We start from the raw sequence: 15013 nt of genomic DNA on the forward strand, positions 1-15013 counted from the left end.
TTTATTCACCTCTTTAATATTAATGCCTTAGAAAGGGAACATGGCACAGGCAATATAAAAAAAAATTAAAAATAGGATTTTACTACAAAGTTGCCCCTTTTTTTGATAACTTATCTAATTAATATTTTAATATTTGCACTAGTAGCCACAGAATAGGTTGTGGGTTTTTTAATCTTTTTTTGCTTCATTGACTGGATTTTTTAAGATTAATAGCTTAAGCATAAAAAAACATCCTTTTCAAAAGGATTATTTTTTAAAAAATTAAGAAAGTATTGTATGCCTTTATTTCCTAGTAAAATCAGCTCTTTTTCCCTGATCGTGAACGCATGTATGTGGAAGTATTGTTATGCTCTGTCATACCTTAGGAATCAGTCATCTATTTGACTGTTAATGCTCACACTAAGTAAGCAAGCATGCAAAGAGTTTTTCTAATATACTGAATATTGCTGATAATATTCTTCTCCTGGATTAGTCTTCTGGAATTTATGCTTTTAACATCTCTGTCTTTTTTTGTATATGCACATATTGATGTTTATTTTTATGTATATACTTGTGCTCTATGTTCTGTACATATGTACGGAATGCTTCTGTAACTGAAGAATTCCCTTTGTTTTTGAAGTACATGGAGTATCCACAGGCAAATACACTCTGATTATGTCCATATTCAAAACCACTAGAACCTGCCAAGGGGTTTCGATATTATTTATTGATCACTTCTTTTACTGACTGGGTGTGGAGAAAAACTAAGCCACTCAGACAATTAATTTATCCTTCTTTAGGAACAGTATCAGGAATAAAGGAAGGGAGGGTGTATTTTAAGGGGAAGAATTCTGCCATACCCAGTAGCAGAACAATTAACATTACAATGTCTGTGAGTGCAGTAACTTTTTTCCCTTTAATTTTTATTCATTTGTTCTCCCTGTTCAGTCACCTGAAAGTCATCCAGATGCAGTGATAACTGCTACAAATGATGCAGCTGTGGATGATGAAAGCAGCACACCTGAAATATGTTTTCAACATATTGCTCAAAACAAGCAGTTTATTCAGGCCCCATTGAAGTGTCTTTTCTGAGTTTATCACTAAATATTGTGCTGCTTAACTCTATGTATTTTATGGATTAAGTTCCATAAATTTTAGTAAAAAAAGTGACAGCACTTTTTTATTACAAGAGTTAAGAATATATTCGAGCCTACTTAATCTCAGATTTATCTTTGTGGTTTTTGACATTATCTGAAATCTTCCTACATAAAGTGAAATTTCCTCTGATAAATTGAATCACCAAAGATAAAGAGGAAGAATGTTTTACTTTTAAGAGCTTTTTTAACTCAAAGATATTAAATCCTTGTTCCAGCCTTCCCATGACAGTATCAGAGAAAAAATGGACCATGACTGAAATAATAAAGCAACATGATTTAGTAAATTAAAATTTGTATTTTATAGTTAATTAATATGGAAAGCCTGTGTGTTACGCTGTGTGTAATAACTGATGCCCACAGATATTTTAAACAGACAATCTGTTGAAATTATTGGGTAATCTTGCATCTTATTTAAAAATAAATTTTAATTTGTTTTTATTTCTTGTGTGCATAGTTTGTATTGAAATATTTGATTGAATCCTCTGAGTTGTATGAAAAAAGATATCAGAACTGGAAATCCTTTTATGTTGTAAGCACCTGAAATAACCACACATGAAATGTACATATAGAAAATTTTGGGTGCTATGAGCCTGAATCAGTGATCAAGCTTTTTTATACCCAAATTATGCACATCTTTTCAGAAGCTGACACTAAAAGGGCAATGAATTAAAGCAAATCAATGTTATAGATTTCAATTACTTAGTGTCAGATAATTTTCTAAAGAGAGAGCAAAGATCTTTAAACATGAGAATTTTCTACAGTTCTTACCTGAAGGAGCTGTAATAAAAACTAAAGCAACCTTTCTGATTTCAATATCTTGCACTGGCAGCAGGATACTTTCTGCTATAACTTCTGGATGCATTTTAACTTTTTTTGAAAAGAGGAACTTTTGGAGAAGACATAATTTTATGTTTAGCATAATTGTTAAAAAAAATACTTGAAAAATTCTTCAAAACTTATTATTTTCATGAGGGTTTTACACCCAAATCAGAAATCTAAATTTTTATTTGCTTTAATTTTTTTTTTTAATTCCAGAACAATAGAAAGCTAAAATATGTTCACATTCTAAGAAAAAAAATGAATAATGAAATCACTAGTGCCCAAAGTCCTGGAAATTTGGATGAAGACTTTGAGAAGCATGTTTTTTGTTCTTTATTACAACAGATATGAGATACAGAGAAAATGATGTCTATTTTATTACTGCCATCTGAATAAGAATATTTTGTTTTCTCTATCTTTTTACTCTGGTGCCTGATAAATGCCACTATTGGTTTAATGAGGTAGAATTATTTTATCTATGGATTGAATTTAAAATCATCTGTGCTCTGAAAACTGCAGGTTTATCCAAGAAAGTATTAGGTCAATGTACAATATTAAAGGTTTGGATTCATCTTTCAAAAATTGCATGATCTTTTTTTAGTAAAGAAACATTTCAAAATTTCATGTGGTTTAGTTTATTCATGCTGTCATATAGATGCAAAAATGATAATATTTCTGATTCCATAGCTTTGAGATTTCAGCAGTAATCCTGCTCTTATGGAAGTTTAAAAAACACACACACACAAAAAAAGAAATAAACAAAAAACCCTCACACACGCAAAGAAAACAAACAAAACAACCCCAAACCCAAAACAAACTAACCACCCAACCAAGCAAACAAAAAAGAAAGAATCCTCCCCCCAAAAAAAAAATCTCATTGTAATTTATTTTTTTTCCCCACACAAAATACTGTTCTCTTTAACTTCTTTTTTATGAAAGTAATTTTCAATAACATTAGGGAAAAAACCCAAGGACATATATTTTGAAACTGTCTTAACTTTTATGTTTTTATTGTCATGTAATTAATCGTATTTATAATTTACCCTAAAAGGTTTTCTTTATGGGGCTTGAGCAGCAATGTCTCACGTAATTAAGTAAAATAATACATAATAATCCTTTGAAATAAGAATAGCTTAGAAAACTTTTCATTTTTCTATGATATCTGCTTAAGTTTGGGTTTGGGAGTTTTATCTAAACTTTGCTTCACTTGTGTCATTTTTTGTCTACAAATAAGTAAATTTTAGGGTGTAACTAGCTGAAATTCATCATGACATTATATCTTCTACTTTTGGTCAGTAGCTCTTAAAAACAAGTGATTTTTCAGAAAATCTGCCCCTCCCCAAAAGCCTGATTTCCATCTTGCCAGTCATGCATTGAACTAAAAATGGGGACAAAGGCCATTTCTCACTTTTATTTGCAGATATACATGAACAGACCATGGCAGACACTTTCAGCTTCCAGCAAAGCCATTGTTGGATGTCTTGGAGAAGCTACAGAGGAAATGCAGTGACTATATAAATAGTGCTTTTCAAAAGAGAAACCAGTTTTTGTTACTTTTTTTCATTCACTTAACATTGTTAATCATCATTTGCCCATTAATTAGTATCACTATAGATGGTCATAACCACCTATAATGCACTACTTTATTATGTGTTCCATCTGAGATATGTTCTATACTCTTGATAGTCAAGTGCAAAGATCTTCCTCTCCCAGTCTGCTTTATTAAGAATAGAGACATAAATGAGTGCAAAAGGATGGGAGTGAATAAATGGTGTAATATAGAGCACATTATTTTAATTCCACAATTTCTTGGCTCATAAAATTTTTGAGAGGGTTTGATTCATGATTTTTCTAGATGTATTGGTAAGAAAGCTACTGCATTATTAGTACAATTTGAAGTTCTGTACCTTGCATTTTCACTACACAACTATTTAAATTTATGGACTTGATATTTATGGTACAATACACCAAACATTATAATAAAAATATTATTTGCTGATTTTAATTTGCTTCGTACACTAAGTACTTTTGCCATCATGAATAGTTAAGTGAATAATGGTTACTTATATTTTGTAAGGATGGATTACTCTCTCATCTAATGAAAAAAAAATTAATTTACATGCTGATCCATCAGAAATTTCAAGTATTCATTATGAGTAAGTGACCTGGTGGGTCTTCAGATGGCATGTATCAAAGCCCTGAGGGCACTAGCAGAACTTAGTGATTCTGACCTTCTTAACCTGGGACACACACACACACACACACACACACACCTGTAAATGAACCCAGGAATTTTATCTTGTGTGTGTGTATGTGCAATTCACTATTTCAGACTGGAATACCCAGCAAGTAGGAGGAGACCTTTATACTGGGTAAGTGGGCCCAGGATCTGAGTGTTGAGATCAGATGTGTTTAGTGCCTATGCAGATGTTCAAGAGCGTTACATAAGTATGAGTGTACTTGTGGAAAGTGTGTTTACACTTGTGAACTTCAGTCCTGATCAGCCAGAGGTTAGGGACAGGACTTGGCTGTTTTTCCTTACCCTTTATGAGCACTATCCATGTGTGCTGCTGAGCGCAGTGTCCTGGCAGCAGCAGTCTGTGTGGCTGTTGGTACCAGTGTCTTCTGTGCTTAGGAGCCAGCCTTGACAGTGGATGGATTTGCAGAGAAAGCATCAGTTTTATCTAACAGCCTGGGACTGACAGGTCTGCATCTCAGGGTGTGCCATGAAGGAGTCCCTGGGCTCCAAAGGCTGATGGTTTCAGAGGCTTTCCTAACATGTTTAACACTTTCCCTGAATGGAAGTAATTTTATTTTATCTTTCTGCAGTCATAAAGACGGTCTAGTAGCAGGAAACTACTCCATAAATTTGTTTCGGCTTTAATTTTATGCAATCATGTGCTGCAATTCCCACTGTTAGTAGACATTAATTACAGATAGCTCTTCGTGTGATATTGCTGATTACTATTGCAGAATAAAATATCATAACCTTGTTTGATTGTATCAAGCTTAGGTAGAAGAATTTTTGTATGACCACAAGATGAATAGAAGGAATTCAGAATGAGAATGGACACAAAATTTATGGTAAATATACCTTTCCTACCTTCCAGGAACATTGTGTTTGAAGACAGCTCCTGTGAGCTCTCTCCTATGAATCAATGGACTTATTCATAGCTAATTAAACAGAATGATCTGATTAAAAGGCCGTATGGAATAATTTAGCCTGTATAACTTATTATTTAAAGTGTTTTCTTAGTTGTCTGAAGCAAGTCATCTAATAAAAGAAGTTAAAAGTAGGTTCTCAAATATCTGACTAACTCTGTGGTTTTGCTTCACTGAGGGCATTCCTACTTTCATTCTGATCTTGGTTATACATCTTATAGAGATTTTTCAAAATTGTTTTTTTCTTTCACCTTCTACATTTAGAGACACCTTTCTACTTGAGGTAAAGAAGATTTGGGCATACATGATTCTCCAGGGCTGAAGTGAGGTCATCTGAATTCTACACACAAAAATCAGGAAGTGTCTGTAGGACAGCATTAAAGAAAAAGGTCTCATACCCTTTCCATGAAATTAACATAACTGAGATTTTTCTGAAGTTCCTGTATAATTCACGTACAATGGAGAACAAAAGAAGGGAGGTAGAGATCTGAGTAGACCAAGGGTTGCAATTTCATTGATTTCAAAGAGACGTGGAGAGACAGCTCACATGGATGGAGTGTTGCTGCGGATGGGTCACTGTTTCATCAGGAAGAACAGACGAGGGGAGAAAGGGAATTGTCTTTTGTGTGAACAGAGGGGACAGAGGGAGTACAGGGACCTTTGAACATAAAACTTTATTTTTCTTTACTTCTGCCTTCTTACCTTTCTGTCTATCTGTGTCTTCTGTGAGGCTGATTAGTTTGCTAAGCAAGGTTGTAGGATGCCTATTTTAGGAGATTAAATAGACATTTAGAAGAATGTCTATTTTACAAGATTAGAAACCTGATTTCACAGTATTCTAGACAACTTGTTCTATGTAACCACGCTTGGAGCAGGAATGCTGGTTTAGACAGCCTCCACAAGTTGCCTTTCTCCTCATATATTTTGTGAGCTCCCCAGTAGAGGACCCGCAGTCTGAGTCTGTTTGAAGACACAAATATCTTCAGCTAATGAAACAATTTTATATCTTAAATAATTTTCCCTTTTTGTTCACATTGCTTTGTTTACCCACTTCACACTTAAAACTTAATGTGCTCTCTTGCAGTCCATATTATGGACTAGACCTGAAAAACACCTTTAATTCGAAGGATTTGAAAATTTATTCTCTCAACTTTTAGACAGATCTATGAGTCCTGCTTGCAGGTCTTGCTTTAAAGGAAGGATTTTGCTACAATATTAAGAGTGTTTACAAACACATACACATACACATACACATACACATACACATACATACACACACATACTCTGGGAATAATAATTTAAAATTAGAACTAATGAATTGTTTCAGATTGTGACAGAAGCAATTCAAATGCTTCAACAAAAAATAAATGACAAAAGAAAAGTAAAGACAATTATTAGGCTGTAGCATAATTTCTGTGTCTGAGGAACAAATAGCCTATAATCAAAATTTCAGTCTTGGAGAGAGGTGAAGTCTATCAAATTGTGACTATTGTAGCAAGAATGAACATGCAATTACAGTTTTTGTATTTCCAAGGTTAGAGCTAGCTGAAGCTGGACCTAACAGTCATTGCTTCAAAACTTCACCAAAATAACATACAGCATTAGGCAAAGTCACCCAAAATGAAGAAGTTTGTCCACGTAAATGGACAAGGTCAATGGTATAATGAATAAACAAGTTTCATCATGGCCAAAGCTGTATACCAGGTGTGATGGTTAATGGACAGAGAGGACTGTGGATGGAAGTGAGATTAAGTAAAAAAACAACTTCAAAATACCTTTAAAAATAAAAAAGTTTACTACAGCTTAGGGAGGAGCTATCTAAGCTTCTAGCCACTAACAGTATAAAGACAGCAAGATGAGGAAGGAGAAAAATATATATGAGCAGCGAACATTACATACTCTTTGGCAGGAAAAGCAGGAAAGTCAAAGGAGGCATCCAAAGCTGTGCCTATGGCAATAAACAGGCTTGTTCACCAAGTGTTGATGTGAAGAGTGTGACAGATTTTTGCTGTGCAAAGACCTGTACAGCCAACATGCTGACTATGCATAACAAATCACCTTTCAGCATACTGCAGTCCTAGTCAGATGCTAGAGACCTCATAACATACTTTTTATATAGGGTTTTACATAAGTATCCTTAGGTTTTTGTACATAAGAATTTTAAAAGGTATAAAAAGATAGTGTAATTTTTTTCACAATTAAATGCCATGCATTAGCAGTCATATTTCTTTAGAAATTATTTTTTGCCATAGGATTTTAGATTTATGCTTCTCCTGTAGCCATTTGGATGACACTGCAGACTTTCAGTAATAAAGTTTAAATGAGGATCAGTTTTCAGACATCTTGCTCATCTTTCTACCTGCAACAGAGAGATTTGTTACAATGGGTAACTCTTTTAATATCACTGTGTTATGTATTTAAAAAAATACAATAAGTCAAATGTGAGACAGTTTCCTAACCTGTAAAAAGTTAGCATCAGGGTACGTTGTTGCTGCTTTGAGAAACAGAAATCAGTAGAGCAAGGTTTATAGGATAGGTTAAATTACTGATCTTAAAGGAGTTTGCTTGAAGCACATGCATTCAAACTTCACAGGTGCTTGAATTTCCATCATTCTCTCTGTTTTTTCCAGTTTCTCATTCAGTGAATTACAGAAATTGCCTCCTGGGCAGAGTGTTCTCAAGGAAGAAAGTAATAAAGAAGAAACATTTCCTAGCATTATGGTAAAACTGTTTATTTCTTAAGGAAAATAAGTTGTATAAATTAGTTTGACCTTTACAAATTTCAGGTTTTGGGGAAAAAATGCCTTTTTAAATTATATGATTCCACACTGAATTGCTCTATATTTCTGACCCTCAAGTTCTCTTTCTTTTTCACTTTTCTACAGTGATCTTTAGACTAATGCTGTAGTCCTCAGTACCTCACTTTACTGTTTGGAGGGGAAAAGAAATAAAAGACTTTCTATGACAGCATTTTCTAAAGACTTCTGTGGCTTCTGTGAAACTCACTTTAAAAAAATAAACTAAACAGATACTTTCTCTACAACCCTATTTTAGAACTAATTCACAGAAATGACTGACAGCTCTAATGTTTCCATAATTTTCTGGTACAGTAAATGTCAATGTTACCCAGCCAATCATAGCAAATTTTTGCTAATCTTTTTTCATTCTTTAGCTGACATTTCCCCCACCTGAAGTGTTCACATACACATGCATACATACTAATCTGGGAAATTAGTAGACAAACTAATAGCTGTAGGGTCTGACTGTAAGTTTTTAAAGAAGTCCCTCATATTCCTGTCTATCCCAAGGATTTTCTACAGTAAAAAATTCAAAATATTAACTTAAAATCTTTGCATGAAAATACATCTTTTGAGAGTTTCATTCAGGAAACTTAAATTGTAGTATTCAATTTGACCAATTGAGAAGGACACAAATAATAAATTTTTTGCAGGTACCCATTTCAGTGGGTTTCACCAAGTAGCTGTTCAAGTCAAAACTTTCATAGCAAGCAACCATAAGAAGGAATGGCTTAGTTACCTTGCTCCTGGTGCAAAAATGATTTCTTGTCATTGGTGAATGACGAGTATTATCTCTATCTTACAATTAACTCTGATTATTCATTGTGTGCTACGGGTGAAAGTAAAGCATCCTGTAAGCATGTATTTTAACACTGATTTGTGTAAACTTTTACCAGCTCCTTCAGTTTATATATACTATCTAGATATCTTCTTCAGGTGTATTTCTTAGAATTGGAAATGCGGTAGCTAGCAAAGTACTATCATCTTCTGAGAAGCTGCCGTATTGAGACAGATTACACTTATTAAAATATCATACAAATATATGGTCAAGATTCCTAGTAAAAATTACAGTAAATAAAATATATCTTACAGGACAGTGTACTTCAGAAATTGAATCATCATCTTTTGGTACCTTTACCATGGTAGCAACACAAAAAAATTTCCGCTCCTGTGTTTGTTGAATTCTAGCTTGCAGTGTCAGCAAAAAAGAAAGAGTGCAACACTGAGATTTATCTTTCAGTCACCATAGGAAAATATGTAGGATACAGGGGAAGAGAATCATAAGAAGCAAAAAGAAAACAAGAATGTTAGTGTTTGTGGATTGTAAAGATAGGTGCCTCAAAAACACATACAATTGCTAGAAAGGTATCTTAGATTATTTATTTCCAAAAGAAAAACACTTCCTATATACTATTTATAAGAAAAGACTCTTTCCTTTTAGTTTATGTCCACGAAACTTGTTCATGTTGCAATTCAGTAGTAAATACAAGATTTTCTCACTACAGCTGGTACTCATACTAGATGTCTTTTCTTGCCATATCCAGTTAGGATATCTACTTAACTAGTCACATGGTGGCTAATACAGCTAGAGAGGAGAAATTAATGCTTTCTACATCTTTGGTTTTCCTAGTTTTATAACTAATTTTTCTTTTTTGCTGAAATTAAGTTTTTCATTAGCAGAAGACAAATCTATCTTTGCTTTGGAGGCAGAATTCTGCCTCCAAAGCAAAGAGAATGTTCAAATTTAATAATTCTTCTATATGTTTTGCATATAAAACTGATTCCAAATTTTAGCTGAAGTAACACATTTCTCAGCAGTTGATTATTAATCTGATTAATGCCTGATAAGAATTGTATCTAGAAAAGCTCACTGTTCCCTCAGAAATATTCACTACAATAAGGATGATAACAAGTAGATAGAGGCACAGGACCTCTTCACTCTGAGCTCCTCCAAAACTGAATAAGCAGATTCTGTAGAGCAGAGATAATACCACATTCCAACTCCACTAATAAGGGCCTACCTAACCCACTTACATGACTCACACAGGACAAACAATTCACCTACCTGCTTTTCTTCTTGGAGAAATGATAGTCACCATCTTAGTATGCTTTTAAACAGGCAAAGTCTGTGCTGGATCCACATGGGTTTTTTGAGGTATTTGTTGTGTTTGTCAAAAATGTGTTTCTAGGGCTGCTCAGTTAAAATAATTCAGGGAAGAAAAACTAATATTTTCATCAACAAAGCCTGGGCATGAGGTATTTAGGAAAAACAAGTTGTTTAGTTTTGCTTGGGTTTTTTTTTTGTTTGTTTCTTTGTTTTTTGATTTTTTTTCACATTTGTGGAGCTTACACAATTAAAGCTTGATTAAATATTCTCCCTTGTTTTGTTGCTTTTGGTTAAAGATGACCTTAATAAAAATGCAGTTTTCATCATATCATTTGATCTAAATCCACAGAATATCACTAGTTAGGGAGAAAAAATAAAGGGCTACATTTTCACAGAAGTATTTATGCTTGCATACATCCTTTTCCTCTAATTGCTCATTGCTTAAAGTGACAAAGTACTATTTTACTTTTTAATTAAAAAAAAAGAAAAGAGAAAAACATTATCCTTTTGCCCCATTTGTCTTCTAAATTGCAAAATAATCTATACACACAATTCTTGTGAGAGTTTTGAGACGCTTGCTTTGCAGTCGCTGGTGTATATTACTTTCTAAAAAGTCATAACGTAAGCCTAGAGAAGCAGAGGTGCAGTTGTCTGCTTGCATATTCATACACGTGCAAATATTTCACACACAAAGTGTATGATAGCCTCAAAAAGATAAATTCTCATTAAATCCTTGTATTGTTCAATGTAGTTAGCATCTCAATATTACTTGGTTCTTATGGTACAAGTCCTAGTCTGGAAAAACATATGTTGCTCTTACAAGCAAACTTACAGCTCAATGAAGGAATAGACAGAAATATTCACCTAAAACACATCAAAGGATATAACAATTTTTGCATACCCTCTTGACATTTAGTCCAGCCACATGCTGTTATTATATACTAAGTTTATCTTGCTTATGTTTGCTGCTCCTTTCGTTTTAGCTAATGTATCCACTTGATCATTCATCCCTATTGTGAATATTACTGCAATATTTTAGAGTAGTTCTAGATTCTGACAGATGTATTGTATTGTAATTCTTTAAAAATAGCTGCCAGACTTTTTTTTGTACTACCTTCCTCAAAAACAATTTAGTCTCTGTATTTGAAGTGAAAGAAATAGATGCAGAAAAATACTGTGTATTAGAATCTGACATGTCTCTGTGTATGAGAGACATGTCAGATTCCAATACACAGTACAGGATTGGGTTTTTTTCATATTTAATAATTGTGTTTTTACAAAAATAAAATATATTTTAATATGTATTTTTGGAATTGCATTAAGAATACAGATGCCTCAAAATATTGCGGTAAATTCTCTGATACCTTTAACCATGGTGATGATAAATTCTATCAATAATATTAGACATTTGGAATCATGGAATTGTGAAAATGAAAATAAAGGGTCAATTACTTCAACTTTTCTCTCACTACACAAAATTATGTATTCTATTGGCTAAGGTTTCTCCTGAGGAAGAAAAATCCTGAATGATTCTGATGATAATATTTTTTTTTTTTCTGTCCTGAGAAGTCTTTTTACTTTGCGAATGCAGAATATGACTTGTCATCAATAGACCAAAACAAAGAAATCCATGTGTGCATTGACTCAGAAAAGAGGATCTGTATACATTTCAAAAAAATTTTTTGTCCATGGCTCAAAGCTTTCTAAATCTCCTTTCTCCTATAGAATGATTTTGCAGGTTTTCCTGCCTAATGATGAGGCAATAAATTAATACAAAAATCCCCGTAGACATGGCATTATTTTTATTTATTGTATCTGTGCAGATACATGTTCACATATACATAACATTGAGGAAATTATTATTTCTACTTTCTATGCATTTTCAACATAAAAAAAAATTCAGAGAGGTCTCATATTAATCTATGAACAACTTATGTAACTTCTAGTGAATGTTAAAACTTAATATAATATTAATTCGATGAGAAGAATATTTGCTGAGGACAGAAAAAAAAGAGAATATTCTTGTAAACAGATAGAGTTAGATAACACAGGAAAGAAGCTTCAAGAGTAGGTTCAAGCTCTCTTGAAAACAAACTCAGGGGAGCATAAGTAGAAATAACTAAAAGAGATGGATTAAGTCCATTTGTAAATAAATCTTTTAACTAAAAAAAAAACAAACTGGAGATTTTATTTGTCATTCTTAATATTGTCTAGATGTAAGGCCTATGTGCTATGGATAAGTTTACATACATTCCCAGATGATCATCTTAAAAAATAACCACACCCCCCCTCAAAAATAAACAAACAAATGAACTAACAAAGAAGCAAACAAACAAAACCCACCAAACTACTACAGTAACAATAATGCCCATGACCAACAACAAAGACATAATCGACAATTTTTCACAATCTCATTGTATATGTGTTTTGCTTCATGCTTCATTGAAGCATTCTGTAAATCACCATTCTGTTGTTGCTGGATCAAAATCAGAGTTTATCACATCTCTTTAGATGTGTAATAGGAAAATCTTTGTATGGTCTATGGATTGCCTGATGTTGAAATATCCATGACTCCAATTTTTCTTTTTTGTAGCCTCTGGATTTTGGTAATGAGAACTTATAAAGGCATCAAAGCACACCAACAAGCATGCAGCCATTGTCCATAGAATGAATTATACTTCAGCAATTTCCTTCAAATACACAGGTAAACAGTAAGTCATATTCAAACCCATCTGTATTCTTGACTGCTGAGTTCTATAAATCTAAAAGCCTATTTGATTCTCCTTCTTTCTGCTATTGCAGGGAAATAAAGTTTTCAATAATATATAGCATAAGAATAGATACAAGAAAAATAATGTTTTTATCTATTTATATACACTATTTCAGATTACTTTTCTGAGAAAATTACATATATATAGACAAGCTTGTAAAATGAAGCTGTAATTTTGACAAGGAGACAACTTGTCTCCTGTGTTCTCTTCTAGAATTACAATAATATAAGCAACAAAAGAGTATTGAATTTCAAAATATATTTTATAATCCATCACACCATTTGTTGTAAGAGGATTGTGTTTCAGATGAAAGGCAGTTGAAGAAAATTCATCCGTTTCATCGCATTTCTCAGAAAGTGGACTTTCCCTTTAATATATATTTCAATCTGAAGAGTGGCGTTCTGGTGAAATGAAAACAAATGACAGTGCTATCTCCAAAGAGACAATGTATTATTTCAAAATATATGAAAAGGCCCTTGCTTTGCCCTTATGACTGTTAAATGCTCAAAATGAGACAGGCAAAAAACATGGTTTAGTCATTCAAGGAGACATGAAATGTGACCCTCCTTTTTTTCTTCAGTGTGAGGAGAGAGAGGAAGAAGGAGGCTGAGGAAGTGTGTCAATGTATGTGTATGTGTGTATAACTAAAGCCTCTCTGTGATGTATGCAAAATGAAAGAAAGTCTGAATCAGAAAGAGACACTTTTGATTTACATCTTGTCTAAATGCCAATTACAAGAAGATAAAGATTGACTTGCAACACCACTCACATCACAAAAGGATGAGAATATAGCTAAAATCAATAAGGGTGAAAGATAAAATTATCCACTTAGATGGTGATAATAGTGATGATAGTGATGATGAAGTCTGAATAAACTGAATAAATGCCTGGTTGTCCAACACAATTTCTTATTTCAGGACTTAAACCTTATTTGAAAGTATACATAATCACTAGATTTAAGAAGAAATTTGTTTCATTTTCAGTTTGGGATCATGAAATTTTTTTTTTTATTTTATTTTTATTTTCTTTTAGTAATTATTTCATTATTGAAATCTGTCTCTTCACTGTTCTAAATAATCATGATTAACATTTGCATATGTTTTGAGAAATTTCTTTGGAATATTATCTGGAAGCATAAACACACTCTTCTACAAAATGTGAAAAATAGAACAGATTTAATAACTTGAATACAAGATAGAGTGTGTTCTGTTTCTGACAGAGGTCTGGTATCAGAGATTTAAATGGAAGTTAAAAACCCACAGAAGACATTTGTGTTTTAAAACCATAGAATTATAGAATAATTTATGTTGGAAAAGACTCTCGAGATCATCAAGAACAGCCAAACCAAGTCCACCAGAAAATCATCTCCCTAAGCACCACATCTACAGGTCTTTTAAAAACCTTCAGCAATGGGAACTTATCACTGTCTTACCATACTTTCAGTGAAAGATTTCCTAATATCCAATCTAAATCTCCCTTTGTGCAACTTGAAGCAGTTTCCTCTTGCCCTATCTTTTGTTGTTTGAGAGAAGATACCTACCCGTATATTGCAACAGCCTCCTTTCAGGTATCCCTAGAGAGCAATAAGATCTCCCCTGAATGTACTTTTCTCCTGGCTAAATAATATCAGATCTTTCTGCTGCTCGTCATAAGGCTTGTACACCAGATCCTTCACCAGCTTCTTAGGAGGAAGTATTTTCCCTTCTCTGGACATGCTCCAGCACCTCTATGTCTTTCTTGTGGTGAAGGGCCCAGCACTAAAGGTGCAGCCTCACTAGCTCTGAGTACAGTGGGATAATCACTGCTCTGGTGCTGCTGGCCACACTATCTTATATAAGACAGAATGATATTTGGTTCCACTCAGACTCAAAATGGTACAAGATTAGTTTAACAATAAATGCAAAAAACTTACTGCAGAAGTTTTATCTTTCAACATAGTAAAAAGACTTCCCTGTTTATTATTCAAACATCTGTTTTCCTTAATATTAACATTTAAAATACCTTCTCTAGATTCCATTTCTTAAGACATAAATGACAATTTTTTAATGTTGTTTATGTTGTTGTTGGTACAAATAATGCATTTAAGCATTTTCTTTACACTACGAATACAAATGTCTTTCACTGTTTTTGAAATAAAATATTATGTACATAAATGTTACCTGGGTTTGTTATATGTGTTTGGAATTAAATCCTAGTTTCAAAGTGATAGAATGCCAACTT

The sequence above is a fragment of the Lonchura striata genome, chromosome 2 (assembly GCF_046129695.1).
Source record: "Lonchura striata isolate bLonStr1 chromosome 2, bLonStr1.mat, whole genome shotgun sequence".
NCBI classification, from domain to species: Eukaryota; Metazoa; Chordata; class Aves; order Passeriformes; family Estrildidae; genus Lonchura; species Lonchura striata.